Below are 21,004 nucleotides of genomic sequence, written 5' to 3'. Positions count from 1 at the left end.
GTTTAACACAATATTGATATTATATCCGTTAAGGCACTTTTTTGGCTAACACAAACCATGCCTTAACGGCTATATTGGCCCAAAAAAATATTTTTTTTTTAATTTTTGTAATTTAACTATTTTAAATATAGATATTGGAAAAATAAATAAATATCAAAATATTATTATTTTTGGAGAGTGTAAACACACCATTGGATTAAATGCCATAACTAAAATTTGGAGACTACAAAACGTTGACGTGACTTTTAAAAATGTTAACATGGCTCTTGAAAAATGGATGTGACAAATTTGAGTTGCCAAATTTTTAAGATGTTAGAGCAAGTCCAATGGTCCAAAATTCAACGATTTTGGGCCAAATTCCACAATTGGACTCCTCCAATGGACTCGCCAGAAATTAGGCTCCACCCATTGGGTCGGGAAATGGATCACTGAAAACAGCGACCCCATTGGCGATTCGCGGGCCTACCATACGGGCCCGCATCAATTTTCTTTTATTTTTTAAATTCTAGCCTAAATAGTGTTTTAGCCCAAAACCTAAAGGCATATTTGCCTGAAAAAAAAAAAGATTTTTGGCTTCTTTTTGTTTTTTTTTTTTTACTCAAAATAATTGAATCAAAGAACCGTTAAGGCACTGTTAACCCAAACAGTGCCTTAAAGGCTTTTTTAAGCAAAAAAAAGTTCTAAAAAAATAGAGAAAAATGTTTTTTTTTTTTTAAAAAAAATTATTTTTTAAAATATTCCTACTCGCATATAGGGCTGCAAGTTGGGCTAGCCCAACCCAGCCCAGTCCCAACCCAACCTCAATCTAAATCGGGTTGGGTTAGGGCCAGTCCGAATTGTATCCAACATGGGTTATGGTCATAACCCAGCCCGAATATTTCGGTCGGGTTGACGGGGTTGAGTTTTTTTTAAAAATTTTTTTTTTTCAAGAAATTTATATATATTTGATTATATTATTATTAAAAAATAAATTATATATATATTATATTTGATTATTTTTAGGGCAAATTGTTGGGGGAGAAATACACGCGGTCCGATAAGACACCGTTTTCCTGTAAAGAAGAGAGTAAAAGATCGATGAATCTTAACGGCACCGGCGTGGTGTCTGCCAAGAGCTCTCCGATGATCAAGTCAGTTACCAGAGGTCTAAAAGAAAGGCATAGATTTAATAATCGTTTTTTGTTGTACCTTTATTGGTTGGTAAGATCTCATTCTTATAGTCGTTTGCCCTCAGTTCATTTGCGGAATCAGAGGAGATTCGCTTGTGCGAGATCAAAGGAGATCGTTTGTTGCCAGATTTGTCGGGGATATGATTTACCCCTTGACTTTCTCAAATTATGCCAAGGTTATCTTTACCCTATGGAACCACGTCATCTTTCATTATAACCTTGATAATGAAATATTATCATTTTTATCCAATGGAAATATCATCGTTCGAAAGTCGAAGAGGTCTGGCGGTTGGTCAACACTTAGTTACCTTTATCGTTAGATCAAGATAGGTTAGGTTTATTTTTCCCTATCAATTGACCCCCATTCCCAAACTTGCTCGTCTAACTTTGGGAATGTGAATTTTTTTTTTTTTTGCCCTTGGCACTGTTCCCTCGGGAATCGTGTTGCAGGTACTGTTCACTTGAACAGTAAATTTTTTTTTTTAATTTTTTTTTTGGGTATCCTTGGGTAATCTTTTTTTTGGGTAATGTTCCTTGGGTAATCTTCCCTTGGGTACTATTCCCATGGGTACTATTCCCAATGGTGGAATTAATACAGATACCAAATCAAGGTTTTGTTTTGGAAGGGCATGGATTCAAACCCATGGTCAATGACTCTTAGTGATGTAAAACTGGATTTTTCTTTTGAGTAAACTTTATAGGTTTCAGTCAGTCCATCCCTTTGGCAAGGGAATAAATTTTACAAGCTTCACTTAGCTCGTCACTCCTTTAATAAGAGAACGAGCTTCACTCAGCTCGTCCCTTTAGTAAGAGAATTAAATTTTACGAGCTTTACTCAACTCGTCCCTTTAGTAAGGGAATTAGGTTTTACGAGTTTTACTCAGTTCATCCCTTTAGTAAGGGAATTAGGTTTTACGAGCTTCACTGCTCATCCCTTTAATAAGGGATTTTTGTTTTACGAGCTTTATTCAGCTTTTCCCTTTAGTAAAGGAATTATGTTTTACGGGCTTCACTTAATTCATCCCTTTAGTAAGGGAATTAGGTTTTACGAACTTCACTCACCTCATCCCTTTAGTAAGGGAATTATGTTTTGCGAGCTTTACTCAGTTCGTCCATTTAGTAAGGGAATTAGGTTTTCTATTAGCTTTCTGTAGAGCATTAATTACCACGTAGGTAGGTAACTGAAAATATAATATTTTATTGCTTAAAAAATGAGGGTCATCCATCTCATTGGTGATGGTGAGTTTATTGGAAAACAAAATAACACGTGAGGGAGCTACCCTCCATTTAAAATGATGAACTAGGATGCCCCCGGTCTTTATTTTGAATGACTTGATAAGGCTAATTCCAGCTGTGAGACAATTGTTAGTCGGTATACTTATCTGAGTCATTCTCACGATATGTCCTATCACTTTGGCTGAAGAATGATCTTTTATAGTTGGTATCCTTTTCATCCCTGGGGAGAGGGGCTGACCTCTTCTTGTCATTTCCTTCCTTTCCCTTCTGTGCATTCATGGCATCTTCAGCGTTCATGTGTTTTTGCGTTCTGATCAACAACTCTGCCATACTGGTTGGAGGTTCTTTTGATAAGGAGAACAAGAATCTGGAGGTTTGGAGTCCTCATATGAAAGCGATCAAAGCCACCTTGTCGTCCACCTCTTCTACCTGCAACATCTCTGTGTTGAATCGGGTGATGTATTCCCGGATCGACTTTCTCTTCTGTTGCTTCACGGTAAGCAGGTAAGTGGCCGGCCTCCTATGCCTCTGACCTGCAATGAAGTGGCTTACAAATTGCTTACTCAGTTCTTCGAAAGTGTTGATGGTTTCTGGCTTCAGCTTGTTGAACCAAACTCTTGTCAATCCCTTAAGTGTAGTGGGAAAAGCTCGACACATGATTTCATTTGATACGGCATGTAAATGCATAAGAGCTTGAAAGGTCTTCAGGTGATCAAGGGGATCTTTGGTCCCATTGAAGCTTTCGATGAGGGCATCATGAACTTGCTAGGCAGGGGGCATTTCATAATTGCGGGGCTGAACGGCAAGTTGGTCCTTTGCACCGGGTCATCTATGACGGCAGGACCTTTCCCTTTCATAGCCTGCATTACATCTTCCATTTTCACCTTGAGATTCTCGATTTGTATGTCGAGATAAGTAACTTTCTCTGTTTTTTCCTTAACACAGAAGGTTGTGCCTGTTTGAGGCTGGGGATTCTGCGGAGGCGGAGAAGGAGGTTTTCTATGTCGGTTTCCGACTTGGCTTTGTTCTGCCTCAAACTTATGAGGAAGATCGTTTTCTCGGTCCTTCTCGTGTTCTCCCCCATTATTCAGATTGGGAGGATATGGGTCAGACAATTCTTATTGAGGTGGTGGTTCCGCTGGGATAAGATGTTGCAGGATCTTGCATTTTGCTGGATCAACTGGTCTATACCCTGATTCAGAGTTTGGACCTATAATTCTAACGCTGCAAGCCGTTCCTGGTCATTCGGGACGTCTGGGTGTTCACCCGACCCTTCTCTTTGACTGGATCCCTGCAATGATGTTTCTTTTCCAGTTACCATACCGGAACGCAAGTGTATATACCCAACCGAGTAATTTATTGATTTAAGGGAATTGGCGTTTCCCACAGACGGCGCCAACTGTTAGGGGAGAAATCTACACGGTCCGATACGACATCGTTTTCCTACAAAGAAGGGAGTAGAAAATCGATGAATCTTGACGGCACTGATGTGGTGCCTACCAAGAGCTCTCCGACGATCAAGTCAGTTGTCGGATGTCTAAAAGAAAGGCAGGAATTTAATAATCATTTTTTATTGTACCTTTATTGACTGTTAGTGTAATGTTGTGAGTTGTTATATATATATATATATATGATTATGTTATTAAAGTTTATTATAAAAGAAAATAAAATAAATGGTGGGACCTACCTCCTATTATAACAAAGGTAATGCCATTACCTTTTGGCAGAATCAGACCAAATCTCTCTCGTGCTGGAACCAAAAAAAAAAAAAATTTCTTTCTTTCTTCTTTTACAACTTTTATCAATGATTACTCTTCAACCACTTGGAATTTTCAGGTACCGTTTGTGGCAAATCGAAGAGCTCAACGAGATCTACGTGTGAGTACAAGTAATTCATCATTTAGTGCACTCTAGAGATTTCAAAATTCTCGGGTTCTTGGGCTTCAATTGGGGCTTTTATGTCTTTACTCTCTGATTGAGGTAGGGGTATTCTAATCTACTATTTCTTGAATTTCTTGTGAATTTTTTCCTTTAATTTGACTTTAAGCATGCTTAATTTTAATTTCTTTTGATTGTGTTTGTTAGGGTTATTTGTATTTATGGTGATAAATATGTGTTATGTGCTAATTGGGCTTATTAATATGATGATTTTCAATTTGTAAAGAAGCATGCTTAGTGTTGGTTTGTTTCATGATTTTAATTACTATGGAAATTTATGTTATAATTATGGAAATAAATGTCTAGAGCTTCTTATCAAGAATGTCATGATGATGTAGATGGAATGTGTGTAAATTTTAGTATTGAATTAACATTTAAAAGCATGAAGCATTTATGTATTCATTGGGAAAAAGAAAAGAAAAAAATAAAATATTTTTAGAACAAACGAAATTGTTTTGGGAAATTTTTTTTCTAAAAGTGTTGCGAAAACCTGACGCCTAGGAAGTGCCTAGTGGTCCGTGATGTTGGTGTAGTCTAGAAAGTAATGTAATTGAGTTAACTAGGCCGGATGCGACGCCTTGGAGATGCCTTGTGGTCGTGGATAGTTAACCAACCTTCGTTTCGTAACACCTTGGAGGTGCCTTGGGTCGGATTACACTAACGGTTTAGTTGTTGAAACGGAATTGTTTTGGAAACGGGGAGCGACATTTGCATAACATTGCACTTCATGACATTGTGGGAAATTTATGATTGGTTGACATTTGCTACATACTTGTTGTTGTGGTTGAGAATATGTATTCCCCATAGTATGACCCCGTTCCTTTTTGCCCATTCTTTGTGTGAAATTCACGGGGATATAAGAAGTGCGTCTTAGACGTTTCCTACTGAGTTTATGCTCACCCCATTATTTTTAACATTTTTCAGGACACGGAAAAGAGGTGGCGAACGACGATCCACCACAAATTTAGACAAGATTGGCGACCTATTTCATTTTGCTATCTTTTGTATTAGAATTCTAATATTTTGTAAATGTAATCTTAACTATTTTGTAAAATTATAGTTTAATTTGTATGATGTTGAAAGTTATAGACTTTTAAATTTTAGCTACATATTATGAACTGTAACTTGATGTAACTAAGGTGTGTTCCTTGTTTGGATAAGATGAAGAAACGGGATTTTTTTTTTATGTATGTAAACATTTTGGGAATGTGATATAATATTTGTATTGTGTGTTGGGACAAAGGCCCAGTGAAGCCATTGCATTTTATGTATTTCAACAGGTCGTAGAGGGACTTTTTCTGCGAAGGTCATGTCGAAATTTTATTTTTTTTATTATTATTATTTTGGTATCTTTTTGGGTCATTATGTGCTACCCCCTAATTTTGGAATACGGGTTGATCAAATTCACGTACAAAATTAATGGATATCAAAATAATTAAAGTATTTAAACAAGCACAAATTACAAAATAAAATAAAGAATAAAATTAAACGCTAAAGGAAACTAATAAGTAGTAAATCCATTAACAACTCTCAAATAGTTACAACTCGAGAATCTTGTAACTCAAGGAACCCTTAACCAAAAGTTATTATCCAGAATTTTAGAAATAAATACTAATGTCAAATGAAAAAAACTAATAATAATATCCTACTTTTAAATAAACCGAAAGAATAGATAAGTCCTCCAGCTGCGGATCATCAACCTCGATATTTGAACTTGTAATAATCTGAAAAACAAATCGCGGGTTAAACCCTACGAGTAAATTCTCTCTACCAAATATCTGAAAACCAATAAACAAATCATCTATAACAAAACCAACCATAATAAAGTTTTGTAATACCCCGTAATTTGAAGGAAATTATTAAATGAGTTTTATTTGATTAAATTGGATTAAATTAAATTCGATATATATATATTATTATTATTATTTTGTGCTTTTAATTATTTATCGTTATTTAGTTATTTATGTGCATTTAAATTATTTATTGTTAAGAATTATTTAATGATTTTTTTTAGAACTTTAAGTTAGTATTTATTGGTGGGTTGGAAACTACATTTAATAGTTTGATTTTGGTAAGTTTCGTATCTTTAAGGGAGATTGTGTAGCACTAGGTATTGTCAGCAAAAAATAAAATAAAATAAAATAGCTTCTGAATTGCTTTTGACTATCTTATGTTGGGGTTGGTAAAACAGAAGACAAATGGGCTGATATCTGCTCCGATAGTTAATGGATGGAGGACTTTAGTGTATTGTACATAGCCGGCCTACTTCAAAGACTTCATGAGAAAGACTCCAAAGAATTTATTAGAGAGAGAATGAGTGTTTATGAAGAGGGAGAGAGAGTTGGTATATATATATATGTTATGCTTACCTTGGTTCGGAGAGTGAGGAAGGAGAGAACTAGAGAGGACTGTAGGATTTGGAGAAGAAGTTTGGAGGAACAGGCTGGAGGGAACTTGCAGATTGATTTAAATACGAAAATAACAGGCAAGTCCAAGCTCTTCTCTTCCCCTTTGAATTTATAAAGTTTTCACCTCTGTGCGTATGCAATTTTATGATCAAGAATCATGCTAGTTTAGGTGATTAATTATATTTTTATTTTTATGATGAATTTTAGAATTAAAATGAGTTTAAGGTGTTTTATAATTTTTATGGGACCAATTATTGCATTTATGATTTAAAAATGGTTAAATAAGGCTTCTATAATTTTTTAGGAATTTTATAGATTATTCTGGAATTTTTTTTAGATTTTTTTGTATTTTCCGGCCATTTTATGCATTCTGCAACTTCCGGCGAAGTTTTCCGGCCACCGGCGGCGACAATTGGTAGAGAAGAAGGGGTTGTGATCCAGTACGGCGCGGCTACATGAAACACCATGTGCGTGCGGATCCAGACCATCAATCTTGATGATTTATAAGGCTTCGATAAGGTGCGGTGCATGCGCATGAATATACCCATGCAGCCGTGAGAAATGATCTGGTACGACGCGCACTACCAGAGTTGATATAGTAGTGAATCAGAATACACCATGTGTCAGGAGCTTAGCTTTTAATCCAGTGTGGGCGCGCTCACAGTAGCGTTTGAGCCCAACCTATTATTTTGCCTGTTTTGTGACACGAAATTGAAACGGTCATAACTTAGTCGTTTTAACTCCAAATTAGGTCATTCTTGAGTTGAAATTTAAGGATTTTTCGTTAGCTTTCCAATGGTATGAATTTCATCTTCAGATTCTTATCCTACTAGGAGATATTTCTATTTTAGTGAGATAGCGTCGTGAAAATTAGTTAAACTGAGATGAATTATTTATGGAAAATATTTTATTATGTTAATGTTGGTATTTAAAATTAATTGGGTGATGTTTTGCTTGGTAAATACTATTAAGTGTTAAGTAGTTTTATGATCTTTGTGATTATTATTTAATCATAAATGTAGCATTATTTTAATTAATGATATAAAACATTGTTAGTATTTTATTAAGTGATTTTAATCACTATAAGTATTCGGATATTTTTATAATGGATTATTTTTAAAAATTGTAATTTTTTTTTTTTTATACTAATCATGCTATAGTTTTTATATATTAAAATATAACGAATGTTATTTGAAATTTAATTAGCTTATAAGTCATTGACGATATTAATCATTAACATGTTTTATGATGTGTGCATCTTATGGAAATTATTATGTCATTTAAATTACAATCATTATTACTTTTATATGCCTATGTGGAATCACGTGAGCTGGCTAATAAGTTTAGACTCACTTTACCAGGACAGATTTTATGGCTGTTGGGTATGTGGTTGGTTATTTATATGCATGTATGGAACCACGTGAGCTAGCTAATAAGTTTAGACTCACTTTACCGGGACAGATTTTATGGCTATTGGGTACGTGGTTGATTATTATTGAGTTTCTTTCTATTGTGTTTTTACACTTATCATTTGTGGAATTCATTACCCCTTTTATTGCATATCAGTGATTAATAATTTATATTTTGGTGTTGTATATTTCTATATTAATAGATATCATTACTGGTATGGTTTTTGATTTGAGATGATTATTTTATCGATTCTCTGTTGGGATGTAGTAGAGAGGACTTGCTTGTGGGTCTAACCTACCTTTTGTTGAAACATTTCAGGCCTTCGTCAGTTTCATCCACAGGGCTAAGGTTTTAGCTGTTCGTTGCATCTACGTTGCATCTACTCTTACTATTTACTCCAGGGTAGGAGTTTTATCCATTTAGATATTAGACTTGTCTATTTCAGTTATGTAGTTGGTTTCGAATTTAGGGGTCTTCTTTATGAGATTCCCAAGTTGTAATTTGGAACTTTTAGTTTGTATCGTATAACTGTAATCCTATTATCACTTAGACTTCCCTTCTGTTTAATTTATTCATTCAGTTTCTATTTATGTTGTATTATGTGCTTATTTATTATCAATTATTTTTTATATCCCCATATTTTTGGGTGTGGACTTGATCAACCCACGCGCAAAAATTTAGGGGTATCACAAGTTTAAACTTTAATGTACGTTGATACACATATGTATATAATACAATAATCCTATCCATTAATGGTTCATTAAATTGTTAAACCGTTAACCAATGATAAATTTTTAATCATACCTAAACCAATTCACCAATATATATTTCTTTTAAAAAGAAACTCTTTGAATCTTAACTCCATCATAGATAATTATTTAATCATTTAAATAATAAAATATAACTAAAGGAATATTATAACTAATCCAAAACCCAATAATGATTTTCTTTAATTAATTAAATCACACAACTAATCTAGGCTTTGACAAATCATCCATATCTCCACCAATATTATTTAATTGATATGATAAAATAATAATTATCCTGTAGTTACTAGATTATTCTAATAAGAATATCCAATCCTAATCCAACTTACACATACGATATCCATAGATGAATTTTTAAATCATCTAATACATAATAGTTTAATTATGCAATGGCAATTCAACCTATACCAAATCTTAAAACTAATTTAATCATAAACCAAACCATACCTAAGCATTCTATGCATATTATAAGCATACCATTTAATTTAACAACTGGCCTATTAAGATATACCTATTAAGAAAAATAATTTAATCATCTTAAATGTATATACACATACATAGATAATGCTTAATATAAATATATATGTACCACCCTCCATAATAATCCTTAATTACTAAAATTATATATATATATATATATATATAGATAATGCTTAATATAAATATATATGTACCACCCTCCATAATAATCCTTAATTACTAAAATTATATATATATATATATATATATATATATATATATATATATATATAGTTATACCCACTTCCTTCCATCCCCAACTTCTAATTAAAAATATATACACACATTATATATCAAAGCGACACTCTATGGCTCTCAAAACACCACAAACGCATTCGTTGATGGTTGTTTTCAATCCTAACAGTGTAAAAACAAACTCTGGGAATTCGCTGGATCCCACAAGAGCTTTTCAGGACCTCAAACACCACTGCACGCGCCCCCACGCGCCTCCACACGCCCCTAACCTTGCTACACGCGCCTCCACTCCTTGGCAGCTATCCTCACTTTCTCTCACGTGCCTGCACGCGCTGCACCATTGGTTGATGTTATGCGCTGCAGTGTAATCAGCCGCGCCGAATCACTTCTCCTCCATCAACGCCTCAGATCTGTGGGCACACCAATTCCCCATGTCCTGCGCTGTACTGAATCAATCCATCATCATCCACTTCATCCAACGTTCCAGATCAACGTGTACATCAATATATTATACACCGTAATGCACCGAATTAATCTATTATATCTTACACAATTCAATGCCCCAGATTCACATGTACACACTTTTAACATAGACCACACCACACTGGAATCTCGCCCTTTTGATGCGCTACAGACTCCCACTGCATATACACATAAACAATATATATATATATATATATATATAATTCTAAAAATCCAAAAATTACTCTAAAAATATAGAATCAGTCCAGAAAATTATAGAAAAAAAAAAAATCAAAAGTTTAATTTATTAATTTTGGCCATAAATGAATATATATAATTATATTTTGATCCATTTAACCTAATTAATCATGCTACACAAAGTTAAAGCAACTATAAAAATTTTAGAAATAAAGTTTAATTAGTCTAAGCTCACATACAATATTTAAATTATCAGAACAATTCATACATATATTCACCTATTTTTGTAAAGAATAAACATGTTCATCTAATCCGATTAATAATTTAATTTAATAAAATAAAATTATTATTTTGATTATCAAGGTGATAAGCTTATGAGTTCTAAGAGAAGAAATGGAGAAGAACTCGCCTGTTTCTTCCAAATCTGACGTCCTATGTCTCTGATCCGGCCTCCTTATTGTCTGCCCTTCTTCTTCTCTCCCTAACTCTCTTATTTTTCTAATGTGTAAAAAAAACTCTTAACCCTAAAGTCTTATACATATACTTATGCGCATTAAAACTCCCAATCCTTTTCCAATTATGACTACCAAATAAAATAATAAATATAATAATCTTTAAATATTAAATATATATATACACATATACATTATATAGTATATATATATTTCTTCCATAAAAATCATTAGATAAATAAATCATATATATACCTATATCTATATCAATAAATATATATATCCTTCCATAATGATTATAAATTAATTATATTTATATACATATAATTATATATATATATAATTATAGAAAGATAATTATTTTAAATATCTTCATATTCATGGGCCTTTATTAATTAACCCAATAAGACTTCATTCAAGCCCAAGACCCCATCCATTGGTTCCACTCCTTTTAAGCCCAAACCAATCAACTTAAATAATTAAAATAATTAAATTAAACATATTAAATACAAATAACTCACAATAAATCACACAAGTTTAAATACACACAAATTAAATAAACAATTAACTCCTAACTTTCCACAAATCAAACACCATATCAATTCAACAAATATAATTACAAAAATATAATTTAATTAAAACAAGACAACTAATCGACACACTTATTTAAATAAAATAAAAATCATTTTAAAAAAATAAAATAAAATAAATTAATCACGATTTAATCGAACAAATCATTTGAAAAAAATAAAATAATAGTAATTAATTCCAATTAATTAATCCTTTAAAATATCGGGGTATTACACATTACAAATTTGGTATCAGAGTAATGGTTCGAATACCATTAGGACGACGGGTAGAGGCCTACCTATGATTGCATAAGGAGTTGAATTATTTGTTTACTTAATTAATTGCTTATGTGATTGCATACTTATATGTTTATGTGTTAAGGTGTTTAATTATTTGAAAGGCATGCTTAATTGTTTAACTGTTTATATGATTACGTGCTAAGTGCTTAGTGTTATTGTATATTATTAAAATGATCATGTTTATCATTAGTTGGGTATTCTGGGAGTATGGAAGGTGTTTATGTGTTTCCATTCTTGTTAAGTCATTTGTGTGAGGACTTCATTCTCGTGCGTTTATTAGTGTCATCGTTTTTGATTCGTTTTTCTTTTTTCTTATAGCGTCGTGCCACCACGAAGGGATCCCGGGGAAAGTTCTAACTCCAATCCCGTGGAAAGAGATCAGGAGCAAGTTGAGGAAGATATCTTGTTGCGTGATTTTGTTCCACCAAGAGGGGGACAAGCGTGATTTTGTCCCACCATGAGGAGTAGTTGAAGTTGGTCATTCAGACAGCTCTTTTCGATGCATTTCGGCCGGCAGGAGCATCATCATCACAGGTTGTGCCACCACCAGCACCACCACCACCTCTAAAGACAAATAAGTCAGATGATACTCTTTACCACATTGCAAAGTTTGTGAAATTGATGCCAACTCTATTTGAGGGTGGTCCTGATCCGCTTGTTGCAGATAGTTTCATGGATAGAGTGGAGAAGCATCTCAGTGCTATGAATTTGGCAACGAACAGGTTGAAGATCACGTTGGCAATTTATAACTTTGTTGGGGATGCTGAGATTTGGTGGAAGACTGTTTCTCACACCCACAATCTGGACACAATGACCTATGTTACATTCAAGAAGTTGTACTACGAGAAGTACTTTCCGGCACCTAAGCGGAGAGAAATAAAGAAAGAGTTTGATGGGTTGAAGCAGGGAAATATGACTGTCACTGAGTACGAGAACAAGTTTACGTCGCTTTTGAGGTTTGCACTTGGGATTGCTAATGATGAGGAAGGAAAGATAGAGAAATTTATTGATGGCCTTGATCTTACCATCAGACCAATTGTAGCTGCCTCGTAACCGACATAGTTTGCAAAAGTAGTGCGAAAGGCCTTAGTGGTTGAGGCTGAGAGCAAAGACAACAAGGCTATTAAGGAGTCCTACAAGCACTACAAGGGTATGAGTGTTTCTCCGAGGGTCAATCAAGTAAGAAGCAGAAGCATGAGCAGTCAGGGTTCAGGAGACAGCAGTCAGCCAGATTCGTACCCACAATTTCAGTGTCCATGGGGTCTTTTAGACCAAATGTTACTTGTTTTAGATGCGGGCAGTTGGGACATTACAAGTCCCAATGCATTCAGACTCAGGTAACTCAGGTGATTTGTTTCAAGTGTGGGCAGTTAGGGCATCATAAGTCCTAGTGTACTTAGATTCAGGTGGCGTCTGGTGGGTGTTTTGGGTGTGGCCAGCAGGGTCATAGGATGAAGGATTGTCCACAGCGGGGCAGTGGTTCAGGCAGCAGTGGAGGTTCACAACAGAGGCAGATGCAGTCTACCACAGTCCAGGCAGGATTTCAACCGCCACTACCACCTCAGCCATCTCAGTTAACAGAGTTCACGACCAGGCAGAGGGATTTCTTCGAGTGCACCCACTCAGCAGTCTGGTTATCAGACAGGTGTTTCTCAGAGGCAGAGGACTCAGGGTCGTGTGTTTACACTCACTCCAACCAAGCCATCATCCAGTCCTTCAGTTGTCAGGGGTATGTTTCTTGTATCCCATTCTTGGGTTCGTGTGTTGTTTGATTCTGGTGCTTCCTGTTCTTTCATCACTTCATCATTTGCACGGGCATTGAGGTTGGAGGTCTGTCAGTTAGATGGACCGCTTTGTGTTGACACACCTATCGGGGGTTCAATTGCTCCTAGTAGAGTTTGTAGGAGTTGTTCCATCACGATTGCCGGACGTGTTCTTGAGTTTGATCTCATTCTTCTTGAGATGACAGGGTTCGACATCATTCTTGGGATGGATTGGTTGTCATCCTTCAGAGCTATTATTGATTGTTTTAGGCGTAAAGTTTCAGTGTGTACCTCGGATGGGGATTGTTTTTATTTTGTAGTAGATTGGTGTGATCCTCTCACTCTTTCATTCTATGGTGTTAGAGGTCGAGATCAGCAGACATTCTGTTTGGCTAGTCTCTTAGCTAATGATAATGTTGAGATTTGTGGGGTTGATTATCCGTTGTTTTTGCATGATTTTCTGGATGTGTTTATGGAGGATTTGACAGAGTTATCCCCACACCGAGATGTAGAATTTGTTATTGATTTGATGCTTAGTACCGCACCAATCTCTATGGCAGCGTATCATATGGCACCGATTAAATTAGAAGAATTGAAGAAGCAACTTGATGATTTGAGAGTAAAAGGTTTCATCCGACCGAATGTGTCACCGTGTGGTACACTGGTCTTGTTCACTAAGAAGAAAGATGGTTCTTTGAGGTTGTGCATTGATTACTGGAAGTTGAATCATGCCACCATCAAGAACAAGTATCATTTGCCAAGGATAGATGATTTATTTGATCAATTGAGGGGAGCCAGTTGTTTTTCGAAGATTGACTTGAGATCAGGTTATTATCAGTTGTGGGTTAAAGAGGAAGATATTCCAAAGACCGATTTCCGTACGTGGTATAGACATTATGAGTTTTTTATCATGCCTTTTGGTTTAACTAATACACCGATGGCATTCATGGACCTAATGAACCGTGTCTTTCACGATTACCTGGACCAGTTTGTGGTAGTTTTTGTGGATGACATTCTTGTGTATTCATAGACTCGGGAGGAGCACGAGACCCATTTGAGTATAGTGTTACAGATTTTATGGGAGCACCGTTTATACGTTAAATATGAGAAGTGTGAGTTTTGGCTACATGAGGTGAAATTTTTGGGACATGTCGTCTCGGAAGGTGGAGAGTGTCAGTTGATCTATCAAAGATTGAGACAGTTCTGAATTGGGAGCAACCCAAGAATGTTTTTAAGATCTAGAGTTTCCTTGGCCTAGCGAGTTATAATCGGAGATTTGTGAAAGATTTTTCCCGTTTGGCAGCTCCTATGACCAGATTGACCCGGAAAGGGATCAAGTTTGCATGGAATAAGGCCTGTGAGTCATCCTTTCAAGAGTTGAAAATAAGGTCAACTACGGCTCCAGTGTTGGTGATACTCTAGCGTGGCTTGGGTTACGTGATCTATTGTGACACCTCACGTGATGGTTTAGGTTGTATACTGATGCAGGATGGTAGAGTAGTGGCTTATGGGTCTCGACAGTTGAAGACTCACGAGTATAACTACACTACTCATGACGTAAAGCTAGTGGCAGTCATTTTTGCCTTAAAGTGTTGGAGACACTATTTGTATGATGAGAAATTTGAGGTGTTCTCGGACCACAAGAGTCTCAAGTACCTTTTCTCACAAAAGGACCTGAACAACAGATAGAGGCAATGGGTTGAGTTTTTGGAAGACTACAACTTGGATTTGCAATATCATCCGGGTAAGGAAAATGTGGTAGCTGATGCCTTAAGCCAGAAATCTCATGGAACTTTGGCTAATTTAGCTATTCGGAAGTGGAAGATGCTTGAAAATTTGGCAGAGATGGGATTATATCGCTTTGATGTTGACAATGGCAGTGAATCAGAATTCTTGTTTAGTCTAGTAGCTCAGCCTACTCTTATCGGACGAGTGATTGAGTCACAGAGACAGGATCCGGATTTGGATGCTATTCACACTCTGATTTCTGGTGATGAAACAGTGAAGGATTGGACCTTACATGTAGATAGAGGTCTACGGTTTAGGGGTTTGTTGGTTGTTCCCACAGTTTGTTGTGAGGACGTTTTACGGGAATTTCACACTTCCCGCTTTGCAGTTCATCCAGGTGGTACCAAAATGTATCATAATCTGAGACGTCAGTATTGGCGGAATGGAATGAAGAAGGACATTGCACAGTTTGTGTCTAAGTGCCTTACCTGTCAGCAGGTGAAGGCCGAGTACTAGAGACCAGCTGGTTTATTACAACCATTGCCGGTAGCGTAGCGGAAATGGGAGGAGATTGCAATGCATTTTGTGACAGGTCTTGCTTATTAAGGAAATAGATGACGCGGAAGCACTTGTTGTACTTTATGTGAAAGAGATTGTAAGATTACACGGGGTTCCAACGGCTATTGTTTCAGATAGGGATGCCAAGTTCACTTTGAAGTTCTGGGAAGGACTTCAAGCAGCGTTTGGTTCATCGTTGCACTTTAGTACGACATTCCATCCACAGTCGGATGGCCAGTTGGAGCGTACCATCCAGATCTTAAAGGATATGCTTCGGGCTTGTGTTCTTGATTTGAGAGGTAGTTGGGAGGATCACCTTCCACTTATTGAGTTTGCCAACAACAACAGTTATTAGACGAGTATTCAGATCGCTCCATTTGAGGCGTTGTATGGTAGACCTTGTAGGTCTCCTATTTGTTGGACTAAGGTAGGCGAGATAGCCGTTTTAGGACCCGACATTATACTCGAGACTACAGAGAAGATTAAGTTGATAAAACAGAGATTGCTTACAGCTCAGAGCTGACAGAAGAGTTATGCGGATAGGCAGAGACGATCGTTATCCTTTGAGGTGGGAAATCACATTTTTCTTCGGGTTTCTCCACGGAAGGGGTTGATGAGGTTCAGGAACAGTGGCAAGTTATTGCCACGATTCATTGGACCTTTTAAGATCTTGGACCGTGTAAAAGAGGTTGCTTACAGACTAGCATTGCCACCATAGATGGACAGAGTCCACAATGTCTTTCATGTATCGATGCTACGGAAGTACAAGCCTAATCTATCTCACGTTTTGAGTTAGGTTGAGGTTGACATTGATAAGGATATTTCTTACAAAGAGAGACCAGTTCAGATCTTTGACACACGGCAGAAGGTGTTGAGGAACAAGACGATACTTTTGGTAAAGGTTCTTTGGAGGCATCACGGAATTGAGAAGGCTACTTGGAAGCTTGAACGGGAAGTTCGCTCTAAGTATCTAGAATTGTTTTCTCCCTCAGGTATGACTTGATTTCGGGGACGAAATCTTTTAAAGTTAGAGAGAATGTAATGTTGTGAGTTGTTTTATATGTGTGTGTGTGTGTGTGTGTGTGTGTGTGTGTGTGTGTGTGTGTGTGTTTATGTTATTAAAGTTTATTATAAAAGAAAATAAAATAATAGTGGGACCCACCTCCTATTATAACAAAGGTAATGCCATTACCTTTCGGCAGAATCAGACCAAATCTCTCTCTCGCTGGAACAAAAAAAAAAAAAAAAAAATTCTTTATTTCTTCTTTTACAACTTTTATCTTTGATTACTCTTCAACCACTTGAAATTTTTGGGTGCCGTTTGCGGCAAATCGAAAAGCTCAGCGAGATCTACTTGTGAGTACAAGCAATTCATCATTTGGTACACTCTAGGGATTTCAAAATTCTAGGATTCTTGTGCTTAAATTGGGGCTTTTGTGTCTTTGCTCTCCGATTGAGGAAGGGGTGCTCTAATCCACTATTTTTTGGATTTCTTATAAATTTTCCCCTTTAATTTGACTTTAAGCATGCTTAATTTTTAATTTTTTTTATTGTGTTTGTTAGGGTTATTTGTATTTATGGTGATAAATGTGTGTTATGTGTTAATTAGGCTTATTAGTATGATGATTTTCAATTTGTAATGAATCATGCTTAGTGTTGGTTTGTTTTATGATTTTAATTATTATGAAAATTTATGTTATAATTATGGAAATAAATGTCTGGAGCTTCTTATCAAGAATGTCATGATGATGTAGATGGAATGTGTGTAAATTTTAGTATTAAATTGGCATTTAAAAGTATAAAGCATTCATGCATTCATTGGGAAAGAGAAAAGGAAAAAAATATATATTTTTAGAACAAACGAAATTGTTTTGGGAAAAATATTTTGTAAAAGTGTTGCGAAAACCAGATGCCTAAGAAGTGCCTAGTGGTCCGTGATATTGGTGTAGTCTAGAAAGTAATGTAGTTGAGTTAATTAGGCCGGATGCGACGCCTTGGAGGTACCTTGTAGTCGTGGATAGTTAACCAACTTTCCTTTTGTGATGCCTTGGAGGTGCCTTGGGTCGGATTATACTAACGGTTTGGTTGTTGAAACGGAATTGTTTCGAAAACGGGGAGTGACATTTGCATAACATTGCACTTCATGACATTGTGGGAAATTTGTGATTAGTTGACATTTGCTACATACTTGTTATTGTGATTGAGAATATGTATTTCCCATGGTATGACCCCGCTCCTTTTTGCCTATTCTTTGTGTGAAATTCACGGGGATATAAGAAGTGTATCTTAGACGCTTCCTACTGAGCTTATTGTCACGGGCCTAGAGATTTGGCGCAGCGGCACGGCCCGTACGGCACCAAGGCGTTGCTTCAGCTCGCGCAAGCGCCCTGGTCAGCTACAACGACCTGCCCTCCCAAGGATACATGCTGACTGGTTTCGGCCTGCCATGGCCTCGTCAAGGGAACGGCTCCAGCTCCCGACCAGTTTGTGCAGGGATGGCCAACTCCCTTCTTCATAGTCAAGTCCACGACCAGCGACAAGCACCTCGAACTGAACCGAGTCGACCTGCCTGAACTCTGAAGAGGTACCATCCTGTGCTCCTGCACGCCCCTTCCCTGGAACCATTCCCAGTCAAACTCTGCTATTTGCCAACCAGCATGCGTGTCTTCCATCCTCCAAGCGTCTTAGGAATCACTTCGTGACATTCTCCCCCACCCAAATCCTGCGACGTCCTTGTCGCAGTGCGGCGCTTCACTACTGCGTCCACTCCCTTCCAAAGTCTGCCTCTATGCGGTATGCTCGCCTTCCCACCATCGCTTCCTTGTGCAGCTCCCTGCACTGCACTCGCCCAATGATAGGCCTCGGACCAAGGGGACGTCCACTCCTCAAGGACGTGACTCTTCTCCGTCATGCCGCCTCCGCGACATCCCGAGCAAGCAATGGCCTTCTGCCGACTTGATGCTCGCCCTTCACCATGGTTTGCATCACCCAAGGACTAAGCACGAACTTTGGTGCGCGCGGCCCTCCTGCCCTTCAATGCGCAACTTCAACGGACGCCTCTTCCTGGGGAGATGGAGGCTCTCCCCCCCCAACTGCATTGATTCCTCCACATCGACGCAACTTCAATGCACCGTCTTCATTCTCTGACCCCTCCCGGACCGACAAGGGGGCACCCCACCGTGCTTTACCCCAAGTCCTGCTCTGATACCATTTGTCACGGGCCTAGAGATTTGGCGCAACGGCACGGCCCGTGCGGCACCAAGGCGTTGCTTCAGCTCGCGCAAGCGCCCTGGTCAGCCACAACGACCTGCCCTCCCAAAGATACATGCTGACTGGTTTCGGCCTACCATGGCCTCGTCAGGGGAACGGCTCCAGCTCCCGACCAGTTTGTGCAGGGATGGCCAACTCCCTTCTTCATAGTCAAGTCCACGACCAGCGACAAGCACCTCGAACTGAACCGAGTCGACCTGCCTGAACTCTGAAGAGGTACCATCCTGTGCTCCTGCACGCCCCTTCCCTGGAACCATTCCCAGTCAAACTCTGCTCTTTGCCAACCAGCATGCGTGTCTTCCATCCTCCAAGCGTCTTAGGAATCACTTCGTGACATTATGCTCACCCCATTTTTTTTAACATTTTTCAGGACACGGATAAGAGGTGACGGACGACGATCCACCACAAATTTAGATGAGATTGGCAACCTATTTTATTTTGCTATCTTTTGTATTAGAATTCTAATATTTTGTAAATGTAATCTTAACTATTTTGTGAAACTTTAGTTTAATTAGTATGATGTTGTAAGTTATGGACTTTTAAATTTTAGCTACAAATTATGGACTGTAACTTGATGTAACTAAGGTGTGTTCCTTATTTAGATAAGATGGAGGAACGGAATTTTTTTTTATGTATGTAAACATTTGGGAATGTGATATAATATCTGTATTGTGCGTTGGGACATGATAGATTAGTTTTAAGGCCCAGTGAGGCCATTGCATTTTGTGTATTTCAACAGGTCGTAGAGGGACTTTTTCTGCGAAGGTCATGTCGAAATTTTATTTGTTTTATTATTATTATTTTGGTATATTTTTGGGTCGTTATAGGTAGGATCTCATTCTTATAGTCGTTCTCCCTCAGTTTATTTGCGGGATCCGAGGAGATCCGCTTGTGCGAGATCAGAGGAGATTCGTTTGTTGCCAGATTTGTCGGAGATATGATTTACCCCTTTGACTTTCTCAAATTGTGCTAAGGTTATCCTTACCTTGTGGAACCATGTCATCTTTCATTATCCTTGATAATGAAATATTATCATTCTTATCCAATGGAAATATCATCGTTTGAAAGTCGAAGAGGTCTGGCGGCTGGTCAACACTTAGTTGCCTTTATCGTTAGGTCAAGATAGGTTAGGTTTATTTTTCCCTATCACAAATCATTTTAGCCTCCCTAATCGCCTCCATCTCTATTCTCTCTGAATTTGCCCTCTCTCTCTCTCTGCAATTGCAAACTACAAAATCTACAAGAATCAGAAGTTCAAAACCCATATATTTCAGTTTTATCTATCTGTCTGCAAGAATCAAAAGTTCAAAACCCATATTGGCATATCATTTCAGATTGTTCAAAAAATCAAAACCCAGATCTTTCAGTTTCCATCGTCCGCTGTTCCAGTTCGGGTTCGCCGTTCGCAAGCTTCAGTCGATGTCTCTCAACTCTCAAGCTTGCCCTCCTCTCTCTCTACTAACTTGTATGTATGGGGACAGCGGCAGAGGGAGAAAGAGAAAGAAGAGAGAGGAAAGAGAAAGGAGAAAAAAAAAATGAATTTTTTTATTTATTATTATTTTGGGTTTTGGGTTGGGCTGGTTTAGCTCGCCCAAGTTGCAACCCTACTCATATATAGCCGTTTTAGGCACTGTTTGGCTGACCCAAATAGTGCCTTAACGGCTATATTGACACAAAAACCTATTTTTTAATTTTTTTTAATAAAATAATTATATTTTAAATTTTAAAAATATTAAAATATTAATATTTTTGAAGAACGAAAATGCACTATTGAAGTACATGCGATAGCTAAAATTTGGAGATTCTAAAATGCTGACGTGACTATGAGAAATGCTTATGTGGCTATTGAAAAATGCTGATGTGGCAAATTTGGATAGCCTAATTTTAGAGAGTCTGTTGGAGATGCTCTTATTAAAGTTGCTCTTAGAGAATAGTCATTATCATGGTGGCTGCGGTTTATAAATATGAGCAACTCCTCGACAAATTAATAGACATTTATAGGGAGTGAGTGTTATTATAATTGTTTGTTTATAAATACCAGTAACTCCTAATTCAATATATA

The sequence above is a fragment of the Cornus florida genome, unplaced genomic scaffold (assembly GCF_030987335.1).
Source record: "Cornus florida cultivar Cherokee Brave unplaced genomic scaffold, ASM3098733v1 CherokeeBrave_3.0.0_Hap2_Chr01, whole genome shotgun sequence".
In the NCBI taxonomy this organism is placed as follows: domain Eukaryota; kingdom Viridiplantae; phylum Streptophyta; class Magnoliopsida; order Cornales; family Cornaceae; genus Cornus; species Cornus florida.
This window is presented reverse-complemented; position numbering follows the sequence as displayed.